Source organism: Phalangium opilio, unplaced genomic scaffold, assembly GCF_054372755.1.
Source record: "Phalangium opilio isolate 3A_F unplaced genomic scaffold, DU_Popi_V2 ptg000094l_1, whole genome shotgun sequence".
Classification (NCBI taxonomy): domain Eukaryota; kingdom Metazoa; phylum Arthropoda; class Arachnida; order Opiliones; family Phalangiidae; genus Phalangium; species Phalangium opilio.
Window position 1 is genome coordinate 2,739,937 of NW_028324199.1, and position 13,156 is coordinate 2,753,092.

General features: G+C 42.5%; 27 non-coding genes across 27 annotated transcripts; all 27 read right to left on the reverse strand.

The window, feature by feature from the left end:
- Nucleotides 1-335: 335 nt before the first annotated feature.
- TRNAV-GAC (transfer RNA valine (anticodon GAC)) lies at nucleotides 336-408 on the reverse strand. The gene has a single exon. It is a non-coding gene; the product is annotated as a tRNA-Val (tRNA).
- Nucleotides 409-1,025: 617 nt separating this feature from the next.
- On the reverse strand, nucleotides 1,026-1,098 carry TRNAV-AAC (transfer RNA valine (anticodon AAC)). Its single transcript has one exon. It is a non-coding gene; the product is annotated as a tRNA-Val (tRNA).
- A 65-nt stretch (nucleotides 1,099-1,163) lies between these two features.
- On the reverse strand, nucleotides 1,164-1,236 carry TRNAV-GAC (transfer RNA valine (anticodon GAC)). Its single transcript has one exon. It is a non-coding gene; the product is annotated as a tRNA-Val (tRNA).
- A 479-nt stretch (nucleotides 1,237-1,715) lies between these two features.
- TRNAV-UAC (transfer RNA valine (anticodon UAC)) lies at nucleotides 1,716-1,788 on the reverse strand. The gene has a single exon. It is a non-coding gene; the product is annotated as a tRNA-Val (tRNA).
- Nucleotides 1,789-2,404: 616 nt separating this feature from the next.
- TRNAV-GAC (transfer RNA valine (anticodon GAC)) lies at nucleotides 2,405-2,477 on the reverse strand. Its single transcript has one exon. It is a non-coding gene; the product is annotated as a tRNA-Val (tRNA).
- Nucleotides 2,478-3,094: 617 nt separating this feature from the next.
- On the reverse strand, nucleotides 3,095-3,167 carry TRNAV-AAC (transfer RNA valine (anticodon AAC)). The gene has a single exon. It is a non-coding gene; the product is annotated as a tRNA-Val (tRNA).
- A 65-nt stretch (nucleotides 3,168-3,232) lies between these two features.
- On the reverse strand, nucleotides 3,233-3,305 carry TRNAV-GAC (transfer RNA valine (anticodon GAC)). The gene has a single exon. It is a non-coding gene; the product is annotated as a tRNA-Val (tRNA).
- A 479-nt stretch (nucleotides 3,306-3,784) lies between these two features.
- On the reverse strand, nucleotides 3,785-3,857 carry TRNAV-UAC (transfer RNA valine (anticodon UAC)). The gene has a single exon. It is a non-coding gene; the product is annotated as a tRNA-Val (tRNA).
- Nucleotides 3,858-5,159: 1,302 nt separating this feature from the next.
- Nucleotides 5,160-5,232, reverse strand: TRNAV-UAC (transfer RNA valine (anticodon UAC)). The gene has a single exon. It is a non-coding gene; the product is annotated as a tRNA-Val (tRNA).
- A 1,163-nt stretch (nucleotides 5,233-6,395) lies between these two features.
- Nucleotides 6,396-6,468, reverse strand: TRNAV-UAC (transfer RNA valine (anticodon UAC)). Its single transcript has one exon. It is a non-coding gene; the product is annotated as a tRNA-Val (tRNA).
- Nucleotides 6,469-6,669: 201 nt separating this feature from the next.
- Nucleotides 6,670-6,742, reverse strand: TRNAV-GAC (transfer RNA valine (anticodon GAC)). Its single transcript has one exon. It is a non-coding gene; the product is annotated as a tRNA-Val (tRNA).
- Nucleotides 6,743-7,221: 479 nt separating this feature from the next.
- Nucleotides 7,222-7,294, reverse strand: TRNAV-AAC (transfer RNA valine (anticodon AAC)). The gene has a single exon. It is a non-coding gene; the product is annotated as a tRNA-Val (tRNA).
- Nucleotides 7,295-7,496: 202 nt separating this feature from the next.
- Nucleotides 7,497-7,569, reverse strand: TRNAV-UAC (transfer RNA valine (anticodon UAC)). The gene has a single exon. It is a non-coding gene; the product is annotated as a tRNA-Val (tRNA).
- A 202-nt stretch (nucleotides 7,570-7,771) lies between these two features.
- TRNAV-AAC (transfer RNA valine (anticodon AAC)) lies at nucleotides 7,772-7,844 on the reverse strand. Its single transcript has one exon. It is a non-coding gene; the product is annotated as a tRNA-Val (tRNA).
- Nucleotides 7,845-7,909: 65 nt separating this feature from the next.
- TRNAV-UAC (transfer RNA valine (anticodon UAC)) lies at nucleotides 7,910-7,982 on the reverse strand. The gene has a single exon. It is a non-coding gene; the product is annotated as a tRNA-Val (tRNA).
- A 202-nt stretch (nucleotides 7,983-8,184) lies between these two features.
- TRNAA-GGC (transfer RNA alanine (anticodon GGC)) lies at nucleotides 8,185-8,257 on the reverse strand. Its single transcript has one exon. It is a non-coding gene; the product is annotated as a tRNA-Ala (tRNA).
- Nucleotides 8,258-8,460: 203 nt separating this feature from the next.
- On the reverse strand, nucleotides 8,461-8,533 carry TRNAV-GAC (transfer RNA valine (anticodon GAC)). The gene has a single exon. It is a non-coding gene; the product is annotated as a tRNA-Val (tRNA).
- Nucleotides 8,534-9,421: 888 nt separating this feature from the next.
- On the reverse strand, nucleotides 9,422-9,494 carry TRNAV-UAC (transfer RNA valine (anticodon UAC)). The gene has a single exon. It is a non-coding gene; the product is annotated as a tRNA-Val (tRNA).
- Nucleotides 9,495-9,833: 339 nt separating this feature from the next.
- TRNAV-UAC (transfer RNA valine (anticodon UAC)) lies at nucleotides 9,834-9,906 on the reverse strand. Its single transcript has one exon. It is a non-coding gene; the product is annotated as a tRNA-Val (tRNA).
- Nucleotides 9,907-10,108: 202 nt separating this feature from the next.
- On the reverse strand, nucleotides 10,109-10,181 carry TRNAV-GAC (transfer RNA valine (anticodon GAC)). Its single transcript has one exon. It is a non-coding gene; the product is annotated as a tRNA-Val (tRNA).
- A 341-nt stretch (nucleotides 10,182-10,522) lies between these two features.
- On the reverse strand, nucleotides 10,523-10,595 carry TRNAV-AAC (transfer RNA valine (anticodon AAC)). Its single transcript has one exon. It is a non-coding gene; the product is annotated as a tRNA-Val (tRNA).
- A 202-nt stretch (nucleotides 10,596-10,797) lies between these two features.
- TRNAV-UAC (transfer RNA valine (anticodon UAC)) lies at nucleotides 10,798-10,870 on the reverse strand. The gene has a single exon. It is a non-coding gene; the product is annotated as a tRNA-Val (tRNA).
- Nucleotides 10,871-11,072: 202 nt separating this feature from the next.
- On the reverse strand, nucleotides 11,073-11,145 carry TRNAV-AAC (transfer RNA valine (anticodon AAC)). The gene has a single exon. It is a non-coding gene; the product is annotated as a tRNA-Val (tRNA).
- A 65-nt stretch (nucleotides 11,146-11,210) lies between these two features.
- TRNAV-UAC (transfer RNA valine (anticodon UAC)) lies at nucleotides 11,211-11,283 on the reverse strand. The gene has a single exon. It is a non-coding gene; the product is annotated as a tRNA-Val (tRNA).
- Nucleotides 11,284-11,485: 202 nt separating this feature from the next.
- TRNAV-GAC (transfer RNA valine (anticodon GAC)) lies at nucleotides 11,486-11,558 on the reverse strand. Its single transcript has one exon. It is a non-coding gene; the product is annotated as a tRNA-Val (tRNA).
- A 203-nt stretch (nucleotides 11,559-11,761) lies between these two features.
- Nucleotides 11,762-11,834, reverse strand: TRNAV-GAC (transfer RNA valine (anticodon GAC)). The gene has a single exon. It is a non-coding gene; the product is annotated as a tRNA-Val (tRNA).
- Nucleotides 11,835-12,585: 751 nt separating this feature from the next.
- TRNAV-UAC (transfer RNA valine (anticodon UAC)) lies at nucleotides 12,586-12,658 on the reverse strand. The gene has a single exon. It is a non-coding gene; the product is annotated as a tRNA-Val (tRNA).
- Nucleotides 12,659-13,156: the final 498 nt, after the last annotated feature.

A 13,156-nucleotide genomic window follows, 5' to 3' on the forward strand; every position in this document is an offset into this window, starting at 1 on the left:
ATTGTGAGTTTTCAAAGAGATCTAGCTTATTACTATGTCTAATCACGATGGTCAAAACATGTGTCTATCAGGGCTCGAACCTGACACCTTCCGCGTGTTAGGCGGACGTGATAACCACTACACCATAGATGATTGGCTATTGTGAGTTTTCGAAGAGATCTAGCTTATTACTATGTCTAATCACGATGGTCAAAACATGTATCCATCAGGGCTCGAACCTGACACCTTCCGCGTGTAAATCGGACGTGATAACCACTACACCATAGATACTTGGTTATTGTGAGTTTTCGAAGAGATCTAGCTTATTACTATGTCTAATCACGATTGTCAAACCATGTATCTACCAGGGCTCGAACCTGGGACCTTCCGCGTGTCAGGCGGACGTGATAACCACTACACCATAGATACGTGTTAATATAAAGTTTTCGAAGAGATCCAGCTTATTACTATGTCTAATCACGATGGTCAAAACATGTATCTATCAGGGCTCAGACCTGACACCTTTCGCGTGTTAGGCGGACGTGATAACCACCACACCATAGATACGTGTTAATATAAAGTTTTCGAAGAGATCCAGCTTATTACTATGTCTAATCACGATGGTCAAAACATGTATCTATCAGGGCTCAGACCTGACACCTTTCGCGTGTTAGGCGGACGTGATAACCACCACACCATAGATACGTGTAAATATAAAGTTTTCGAAGAGATCCAGCTTATCACTATGTCTAATCACGATGGTCAAAACATGTATCTATCAGGGCTCGAACCTGACACCTTTCGCGTGTTAGGCGGACGTGATAACCACTACACCATAGATAATTGGCTAATGGGAGTTTTCGAAGAGATCTACCTTATTATTATAACTAATCACGATGGTCAAAACATATCCCAACCAGCTCTCAAACCTGGGACCTTCAGCGTGTTAGGCAGACGTGATAACCACTACACCATAGATACGTGTTAATAGAAAGTTTTCTAAGAGATCCAGCTTATAACTATGTCTAATCACGATGGTCAAAACATGTATCTATCAGGGCTCGAACCTGGGACCTTCCGCGTGTTAGGCGGACGTGATAACCACTACACCATAGATACTTGGTTATTGTGAGCTTTCGAAGAGATCTACCTTATTATTATGTCTAATCACGATTGTCAAACCATGTATCTACCAGGGCTCGAACCTGGGACCTTCCGCGTGTCAGGCGGACGTGATAACCACTACACCATAGATACGTGTTAATATAAAGTTTTCGAAGAGATCCAGCTTATTACTATGTCTAATCACGATGGTCAAAACATGTATCTATCAGGGCTCAGACCTGACACCTTTCGCGTGTTAGGCGGACGTGATAACCACCACACCATAGATACGTGTAAATATAAAGTTTTCGAAGAGATCCAGCTTATCACTATGTCTAATCACGATGGTCAAAACATGTATCTATCAGGGCTCGAACCTGACACCTTTCGCGTGTTAGGCGGACGTGATAACCACTACACCATAGATACTTGGCTATTGTGAGTTTTCGAAGAGATCTAGCTTATTACTATGTCTAATCACGATGGTCAAAACATGTATCTATCAGGGCACGAACCTGAGACCTTCCGCGTGTTAGGCGGACGTGATAACTACTACACCATAGATACTTGGTTATTGTGAGTTTTCGAAGAGATCTACCTTATTATTATGTCTAATCACGATGGTCAAAACATGTATCTACCAGGGCTCGAACCTGGGACCTTCCGCGTGTAAAGCGGACGTGATAACCACTACACCATAGATACGTGTTAATTTAAATTTTCGAAGAGATCTAGCTTATTACTATGTCTAATCACGATGGTCAAAACATGTATCCATCAGGGCTCGAACCTGACACCTTCCGCGTGTAAAGCGGACGTGATAACCACTACACCATAGATACTTGGTTATTGTGAGTTTTCGAAGAGATCTAGCTTATTACTATGTCTAATCACGATGGTCAAAACATGTATCTATCAGGGCTCGAACCTGACACCTTCCGCGTGTAAAGCGGACGTGATAACCACTACACCATCGATACTTGGTTATTGTGAGTTTTCAAAGAGATCTAGCTTATTACTATGTCTAATCACGATGGTCAAAACATGTGTCTATCAGGGCTCGAACCTGACACCTTCCGCGTGTTAGGCGGACGTGATAACCACTACACCATAGATGATTGGCTATTGTGAGTTTTCGAAGAGATCTAGCTTATTACTATGTCTAATCACGATGGTCAAAACATGTATCCATCAGGGCTCGAACCTGACACCTTCCGCGTGTAAATCGGACGTGATAACCACTACACCATAGATACTTGGTTATTGTGAGTTTTCGAAGAGATCTAGCTTATTACTATGTCTAATCACGATTGTCAAACCATGTATCTACCAGGGCTCGAACCTGGGACCTTCCGCGTGTCAGGCGGACGTGATAACCACTACACCATAGATACGTGTTAATATAAAGTTTTCGAAGAGATCCAGCTTATTACTATGTCTAATCACGATGGTCAAAACATGTATCTATCAGGGCTCAGACCTGACACCTTTCGCGTGTTAGGCGGACGTGATAACCACCACACCATAGATACGTGTTAATATAAAGTTTTCGAAGAGATCCAGCTTATTACTATGTCTAATCACGATGGTCAAAACATGTATCTATCAGGGCTCAGACCTGACACCTTTCGCGTGTTAGGCGGACGTGATAACCACCACACCATAGATACGTGTAAATATAAAGTTTTCGAAGAGATCCAGCTTATCACTATGTCTAATCACGATGGTCAAAACATGTATCTATCAGGGCTCGAACCTGACACCTTTCGCGTGTTAGGCGGACGTGATAACCACTACACCATAGATACTTGGCTAATGGGAGTTTTCGAAGAGATCTACCTTATTATTATGTCTAATCACGATGGTCAAAACATATCCCAACCAGCTCTCAAACCTGGGACCTTCAGCGTGTTAGGCAGACGTGATAACCACTACACCATAGATACGTGTTAATAGAAAGTTTTCTAAGAGATCCAGCTTATAACTATGTCTAATCACGATGGTCAAAACATGTATCTATCAGGGCTCGAACCTGGGACCTTCCGCGTGTTAGGCGGACGTGATAACCACTACACCATAGATACTTGGTTATTGTGAGCTTTCGAAGAGATCTACCTTATTATTATGTCTAATCACGATTGTCAAACCATGTATCTACCAGGGCTCGAACCTGGGACCTTCCGCGTGTCAGGCGGACGTGATAACCACTACACCATAGATACGTGTTAATATAAAGTTTTCGAAGAGATCCAGCTTATTACTATGTCTAATCACGATGGTCAAAACATGTATCTATCAGGGCTCAGACCTGACACCTTTCGCGTGTTAGGCGGACGTGATAACCACCACACCATAGATACGTGTAAATATAAAGTTTTCGAAGAGATCCAGCTTATCACTATGTCTAATCACGATGGTCAAAACATGTATCTATCAGGGCTCGAACCTGACACCTTTCGCGTGTTAGGCGGACGTGATAACCACTACACCATAGATACTTGGCTATTGTGAGTTTTCGAAGAGATCTAGCTTATTACTATGTCTAATCACGATGGTCAAAACATGTATCTATCAGGGCACGAACCTGAGACCTTCCGCGTGTTAGGCGGACGTGATAACTACTACACCATAGATACTTGGTTATTGTGAGTTTTCGAAGAGATCTACCTTATTATTATGTCTAATCACGATGGTCAAAACATGTATCTACCAGGGCTCGAACCTGGGACCTTCCGCGTGTAAAGCGGACGTGATAACCACTACACCATAGATACGTGTTAATTTAAGTTTTCGAAGAGATCTAGCTTATTACTATGTCTAATCACGATGGTCAAAACATGTATCCATCAGGGCTCGAACCTGACACCTTCCGCGTGTAAAGCGGACGTGATAACCACTACACCATAGATACTTGGTTATTGTGAGTTTTCGAAGAGATCTAGCTTATTACTATGTCTAATCACGATGGTCAAAACATGTATCTATCAGGGCTCGAACCTGACACCTTCCGCGTGTAAAGCGGACGTGATAACCACTACACCATCGATACTTGGTTATTGTGAGTTTTCAAAGAGATCTAGCTTATTACTATGTCTAATCACGATGGTCAAAACATGTGTCTATCAGGGCTCGAACCTGACACCTTCCGCGTGTTAGGCGGACGTGATAACCACTACACCATAGATGATTGGCTATTGTGAGTTTTCGAAGAGATCTAGCTTATTACTATGTCTAATCACGATGGTCAAAACATGTATCCATCAGGGCTCGAACCTGACACCTTCCGCGTGTAAAGCGGACGTGATAACCACTACACCATCGATACTTGGTTATTGTGAGTTTTCAAAGAGATCTAGCTTATTACTATGTCTAATCACGATGGTCAAAACATGTATCTATCAGGGCTCGAACCTGACACCTTCCGCGTGTTAGGCGGACGTGATAACCACTACACCATAGATGATTAGCTATTGTGAGTTTTCGAAGAGATCTAGCTTATTACTATGTCTAATCACGATGGTCAAAACATGTATCTATCAGGGCTCGAACCTGGGACCTTCCGCGTGTTAGGCGGACGTGATAACTACTACACCATAGATACGTGTTAATTTAAGTTTTCGAAGAGATCTAGCTTTTACTATGTCTAATCACGATGGTCAAAACATGTATCTATCAGGGCTCGAACCTGGGACCTTCCGCGTGTTAGGCGGACGTGATAACTACTACACCATAGATACGTGTTAATTTAAGTTTTCGAAGAGATCTAGCTTATTACTATGTCTAATCACGATGGTCAAAACATGTATCTATCAGGGCACGAACCTGAGACCTTCCGCGTGTTAGGCGGACGTGATAACTACTACACCATAGATCCGTGTTAATTTAAGTTTTCGAAGAGATCTAGCTTATAACTATGTCTAATCACGATGGTCAAAACATGTATCTATCAGGGCACGAACCTGGGACCTTCCGCGTGTTAGTCGGACGTGATAACCACTACACCATAGATACTTGGTTATTGTGAGTTTTCGAAGAGATCTACCTTATTATTATGTCTAATCACGATGGTCAAAACATGTATCTACCAGGGCTCGAACCTGGGACCTTCCGCGTGTAAAGCGGACGTGATAACCACTACACCATAGATACGTGTTAATTTAAGTTTTCGAAGAGATCTAGCTTATTACTATGTCTATCACGATGGTCAAAACATGTGTCTATCAGGGCTCGAACCTGACACCTTCCGCGTGTTAGGCGGACGTGATAACCACTACACCATAGATGATTGGCTATTGTGAGTTTTCGAAGAGATCTAGCTTATTACTATGTCTAATCACGATGGTCAAAACATGTATCCATCAGGGCTCGAACCTGACACCTTCCGCGTGTAAAGCGGACGTGATAACCACTACACCATAGATACTTGGTTATTGTGAGTTTTCGAAGAGATCTAGCTTATTACTATGTCTAATCACGATGGTCAAAACATGTATCTATCAGGGCTCGAACCTGACACCTTCCGCGTGTAAAGCGGACGTGATAACCACTACACCATCGATACTTGGTTATTGTGAGTTTTCAAAGAGATCTAGCTTATTACTATGTCTAATCACGATGGTCAAAACATGTGTCTATCAGGGCTCGAACCTGACACCTTCCGCGTGTTAGGCGGACGTGATAACCACTACACCATAGATGATTGGCTATTGTGAGTTTTCGAAGAGATCTAGCTTATTACTATGTCTAATCACGATGGTCAAAACATGTATCTATCAGGGCTCGAACCTGGGACCTTCCGCGTGTTAGGCGGACGTGATAACTACTACACCATAGATACGTGTTAATTTAAGTTTTCGAAGAGATCTAGCTTTTACTATGTCTAATCACGATGGTCAAAACATGTATCTATCAGGGCTCGAACCTGGGACCTTCCGCGTGTTAGGCGGACGTGATAACTACTACACCATAGATACGTGTTAATTTAAGTTTTCGAAGAGATCTAGCTTATTACTATGTCTAATCACGATGGTCAAAACATGTATCTATCAGGGCACGAACCTGAGACCTTCCGCGTGTTAGGCGGACGTGATAACTACTACACCATAGATACGTGTTAATTTAAGTTTTCGAAGAGATCTAGCTTATAACTATGTCTAATCACGATGGTCAAAACATGTATCTATCAGGGCACGAACCTGGGACCTTCCGCGTGTTAGTCGGACGTGATAACCACTACACCATAGATACTTGGTTATTGTGAGTTTTCGAAGAGATCTACCTTATTATTATGTCTAATCACGATGGTCAAAACATGTATCTACCAGGGCTCGAACCTGGGACCTTCCGCGTGTAAAGCGGACGTGATAACCACTACACCATAGATACGTGTTAATTTAAGTTTTCGAAGAGATCTAGCTTATTACTATGTCTATCACGATGGTCAAAACATGTATCCATCAGGGCTCGAACCTGACACCTTCCGCGTGTAAAGCGGACGTGATAACTACTACACCATAGATACTTGGTTATTGTGAGCTTTCGAAGAGATCTACCTTATTATTATGTCTAATCACGATTGTCAAACCATGTATCTACCAGGGCTCGAACCTGGGACCTTCCGCGTGTCAGGCGGACGTGATAACCACCACACCATAGATACGTGTTAATATAAAGTTTTCGAAGAGATCCAGCTTATTACTATGTCTAATCACGATGGTCAAAACATGTATCTATCAGGGCTCAGACCTGACACCTTTCGCGTGTTAGGCGGACGTGATAACCACCACACCATAGATACGTGTAAATATAAAGTTTTCGAAGAGATCCAGCTTATCACTATGTCTAATCACGATGGTCAAAACATGTATCTATCAGGGCTCGAACCTGACACCTTTCGCGTGTTAGGCGGACGTGATAACCACTACACCATAGATACTTGGCTAATGGGAATTTTCGAAGAGATCTACCTTATTATTATGTCTAATCACGATGGTCAAAACATATCCCAACCAGCTCTCAAACCTGGGACCTTCAGCGTGTTAGGCAGACGTGATAACCACTACACCATAGATACGTGTTAATATAAAGTTTTCTAAGAGATCCAGCTTATAACTATGTCTAATCACGATGGTCAAAACATGTATCTATCAGGGCTCGAACCTGGGACCTTCCGCGTGTTAGGCGGACGTGATAACCACTACACCATAGATACTTGTTAATTTAAGTTTTCGAAGAGATCTAGCTTATTACTATGTCTAATCACAATAGTCAAAACATGTATCTATCAGGGCTCGAACCTGAGACCTTCCACGTGTTAGGCGCACGTGATAACCACTACACCATAGATACTAGGTTATTGTGAGTTTTCGAAGAGATCTACCTTATTATTATGTCTAATCACGATGGTCAAAACATGTATCTACCAGGGCTCGAACCTGGGACCTTCCGCGTGTAAAGCGGACGTGATAACCACTACACCATAGATACGTGTCAATTTAAGTTTTCGAAGAGATCTAGCTTATTACTATGTCTAATCACAATGGTCAAAACATGTATCTATCAGGGCTCGAACCTGAGACCTTCCGCGTGTAAAGCGCACGTGATAACCACTACACCATAGATACTTGGCTATTGTGAGTTTTCGAAGAGATCTACCTTATTATTATGTCTAATCACGATGGTCAAAACATGTATCTACCAGGGCTCGAACCTGGGACCTTCCGCGTGTTGGGCGGACGTGATAACCACTACACCATAGATACTTGGTTATTGTGAGTTTTCGAAGAGATCTACCTTATTATTATGTCTAATCACGATGGTCAAAACATGTATCTACCAGGGCTCGAACCTGGGACCTTCCGCGTGTAAAGCGGACGTGATAACCACTACACCATAGATACGTGTTAATTTAAGTTTTCGAAGAGATCTAGCTTATTACTATGTCTAATCACGATGGTCAAAACATGTATCCATCAGGGCTCGAACCTGACACCTTCCGCGTGTAAAGCGGACGTGATAACCACTACACCATAGATACTTGGTTATTGTGAGTTTTCGAAGAGATCTAGCTTATTACTATGTCTAATCACGATGGTCAAAACATGTATCTATCAGGGCTCGAACCTGGGACCTTCCGCGTGCCAGGCGGACGTGATAACCACTACACCATAGATACTTGGTTATTGTGAGTTTTCGAAGAGATGTAGCTTATTACTATGTCTAATCACGATGGTCAAAACATAAATCTATCAGGGCTCGAACCTGGGACCTTCCGCGTGTTAAGCGGACGTGATAACTACTACACCATAGATACTTGGTTATTGTGAGCTTTCCAAGAGATCTACCTTATTATTATGTCTAATCACGATTGTCAAACCATGTATCTACCAGGGCTCGAACCTGGGACCTTCCGCGTGTCAGGCGGACGTGATAACCACCACAACATAGATACGTGTTAATATAAAGTTTTCGAAGAGATCTAGCTTATTACTATGTCTATCACGATGGTCAAAACATGTGTCTATCAGGGCTCGAACCTGACACCTTCCGCGTGTAAAGCGGACGTGATAACCACTACACCATCGATACTTGGTTATTGTGAGTTTTCAAAGAGATCTAGCTTATTACTATGTCTAATCACGATGGTCAAAACATGTGTCTATCAGGGCTCGAACCTGACACCTTCCGCGTGTTAGGCGGACGTGATAACCACTACACCATAGATGATTGGCTATTGTGAGTTTTCGAAGAGATCTAGCTTATTACTATGTCTAATCACGATGGTCAAAACATGTATCTATCAGGGCTCGAACCTGGGACCTTCCGCGTGTTAGGCGGACGTGATAACTACTACACCATAGATACGTGTTAATTTAAGTTTTCGAAGAGATCTAGCTTTTACTATGTCTAATCACGATGGTCAAAACATGTATCTATCAGGGCTCGAACCTGGGACCTTCCGCGTGTTAGGCGGACGTGATAACTACTACACCATAGATACGTGTTAATTTAAGTTTTCGAAGAGATCTAGCTTATTACTATGTCTAATCACGATGGTCAAAACATGTATCTATCAGGGCACGAACCTGAGACCTTCCGCGTGTTAGGCGGACGTGATAACTACTACACCATAGATACGTGTTAATTTAAGTTTTCGAAGAGATCTAGCTTATAACTATGTCTAATCACGATGGTCAAAACATGTATCTATCAGGGCACGAACCTGGGACCTTCCGCGTGTTAGTCGGACGTGATAACCACTACACCATAGATACTTGGTTATTGTGAGTTTTCGAAGAGATCTACCTTATTATTATGTCTAATCACGATGGTCAAAACATGTATCTACCAGGGCTCGAACCTGGGACCTTCCGCGTGTAAAGCGGACGTGATAACCACTACACCATAGATACGTGTTAATTTAAGTTTTCGAAGAGATCTAGCTTATTACTATGTCTATCACGATGGTCAAAACATGTATCCATCAGGGCTCGAACCTGACACCTTCCGCGTGTAAAGCGGACGTGATAACCACTACACCATAGATACTTGGTTATTGTGAGTTTTCGAAGAGATCTAGCTAATTACTATGTCTAATCACGATGGTCAAAACATGTATCTATCAGGGCACGAACCTGGGACCTTCCGCGTGTTAGTCGGACGTGATAACCACTACACCATAGATACTTGGTTATCGTGAGTTTTCGAAGAGATTTACCTTATTATTATGTCTAATCACGATGGTCAAAACATGTATCTACCAGGGCTCGAACCTGGGAACTTCCGCGTGTAAAGCGGACGTGATAACCACTACACCATAGATACGTGTTAATTTAAGTTTTCGAAGAGATCTAGCTTATTACTATGTCTAATCACTATGGTCGAAACATGTATCTATCAGGGCTCGAACCTGAGACCTTCCGCGTGTTAAGCGGACGTGATAACTACTACACCATAGATACTTGGTTATTGTGAGCTTTCGAAGAGATCTACCTTATTATTATGTCTAATCACGATTGTCAAACCATGTATCTACCAGGGCTCGAACCTGGGACCTTCCGCGTGTCAGGCGGACGTGATAACCACCACACCATAGATACGTGTTAATATAAAGTTTTCGAAGAGATCCAGCTTATCACTATGTCTAATCACGATGGTCAAAACATGTATCTATCAGGGCTCGAACCTGACACCTTTCGCGTGTTAGGCGGACGTGATAACCACTACACCATAGATACTTGGCTAATGGGAATTTTCGAAGAGATCTACCTTATTATTATGTCTAATCACGATGGTCAAAACATATCCCAACCAGCTCTCAAACCTGGGACCTTCAGCGTGTTAGGCAGACGTGATAACCACTACACCATAGATACGTGTTAATATAAAGTTTTCTAAGAGATCCAGCTTATAACTATGTCTAATCACGATGGTCAAAACATGTATCTATCAGGGCTCGAACCTGGGACCTTCCGCGTGTTAGGCGGACGTGATAACCACTACACCATAGATACTTGTTAATTTAAGTTTTCGAAGAGATCTAGCTTATTACTATGTCTAATCACAATAGTCAAAACATGTATCTATCAGGGCTCGAACCTGAGACCTTCCACGTGTTAGGCGCACGTGATAACCACTACACCATAGATACTAGGTTATTGTGAGTTTTCGAAGAGATCTACCTTATTATTATGTCTAATCACGATGGTCAAAACATGTATCTACCAGGGCTCGAACCTGGGACCTTCCGCGTGTAAAGCGGACGTGATAACCACTACACCATAGATACGTGTCAATTTAAGTTTTCGAAGAGATCTAGCTTATTACTATGTCTAATCACAATGGTCAAAACATGTATCTATCAGGGCTCGAACCTGAGACCTTCCGCGTGTAAAGCGCACGTGATAACCACTACACCATAGATACTTGGCTATTGTGAGTTTTCGAAGAGATCTACCTTATTATTATGTCTAATCACGATGGTCAAAACATGTATCTACCAGGGCTCGAACCTGGGACCTTCCGCGTGTTGGGCGGACGTGATAACCACTACACCATAGATACTTGGTTATTGTGAGTTTTCGAAGAGATCTACCTTATTATTATGTCTAATCACGATGGTCAAAACATGTATCTACCAGGGCTGGAACCTGGGACCTTCCGCGTGTAAAGCGGACGTGATAACCACTACACCATAGATACGTGTTAATTTAAGTTTTCGAAGAGATCTAGCTTATTACTATGTCTAATCACGATGGTCAAAACATGTATCCATCAGGGCTCGAACCTGACACCTTCCGCGTGTAAAGCGGACGTGATAACCACTACACCATAGATACTTGGTTATTGTGAGTTTTCGAAGAGATCTAGCTTATTACTATGTCTAATCACGATGGTCAAAACATGTATCTATCAGGGCTCGAACCTGGGACCTTCCGCGTGTCAGGCGGACGTGATAACCACTACACCATAGATACTTGGTTATTGTGAGTTTTCGAAGAGATGTAGCTTATTACTATGTCTAATCACGATGGTCAAAACATAAATCTATCAGGGCTCGAACCTGGGACCTTCCGCGTGTTAAGCGGACGTGATAACTACTACACCATAGATACTTGGTTATTGTGAGCTTTCCAAGAGATCTACCTTATTATTATGTCTAATCACGATTGTCAAACCATGTATCTACCAGGGCTCGAACCTGGGACCTTCCGCGTGTCAGGCGGACGTGATAACCACCACACCATAGATACGTGTTAATATAAAGTTTTCGAAGAGATCTAGCTTATTACTATGTCTATCACGATGGTCAAAACATGTGTCTATCAGGGCTCGAACCTGACACCTTCCGCGTGTTAGGCGGACGTGATAACCACTACACCATAGATGATTGGCTATTGTGAGTTTTCGAAGAGATCTAGCTTATTACTATGTCTAATCACGATGGTCAAAACATGTATCCATCAGGGCTCGAACCTGACACCTTCCGCGTGTAAAGCGGACGTGATAACCACTACACCATAGATACTTGGTTATTGTGAGTTTTCGAAGAGATCTAGCTTATTACTATGTCTAATCACGATGGTCAAAACATGTGTCTATCAGGTCTCGAACCGGACACCTTCCGCGTGTTAGGCGGACGTGATAACTACTACACCATAGATACGTGTTAATTTAAGTTTTCGAAGAGATCTAGCTTTTACTATGTCTAATCACGATGGTCAAAACATGTATCTATCAGGGCTCGAACCTGGGACCTTCCGCGTGTTAGGCGGACGTGATAACTACTACACCATAGATACGTGTTAATTTAAGTTTTCGAAGAGATCTAGCTTATAACTATGTCTAATCACGATGGTCAAAACATTTATCTATCAGGGCACGAACCTGGGACCTTCCGCGTGTTAGTCGGACGTGATAACCACTACACCATAGATACTTGGTTATTGTGAGTTTTCGAAGAGATCTACCTTATTATTATGTCTAATCACGATGGTCAAAACATGTATCTACCAGGGCTCGAACCTGGGACCTTCCGCGTGTAAAGCGGACGTGATAACCACTACACCATAGATACGTGTTAATTTAAGTTTTCGAAGAGATCTAGCTTATTACTATGTCTATCACGATGGTCAAAACATGTATCCATCAGGGCTCGAACCTGACACCTTCCGCGTGTAAAGCGGACGTGATAACCACTACACCATAGATACTTGGTTATTGTGAGTTTTCGAAGAGATCTAGCTTATTACTATGTCTAATCACGATGGTCAAAACATGTATCTATCAGGGCACGAACCTGGGACCTTCCGCGTGTAAAGCGGACGTGATAACCACTACACCATAGATACGTGTTAATTTAAGTTTTCGAAGAGATCTAGCTTATTACTGTGTCTATCACGATGGTCAAGACATGTATCCATCAGGGCTCGAACCTGACACCTTCCGCGTGTAAAGCGGACGTGATAACCACTACACCATAGATACTTGGTTATCGTGAGTTTTCGAAGAGATCTACCTTATTATTATGTCTAATCACGATGGTCAAAACATGTATCTACCAGGGCTCGAACTT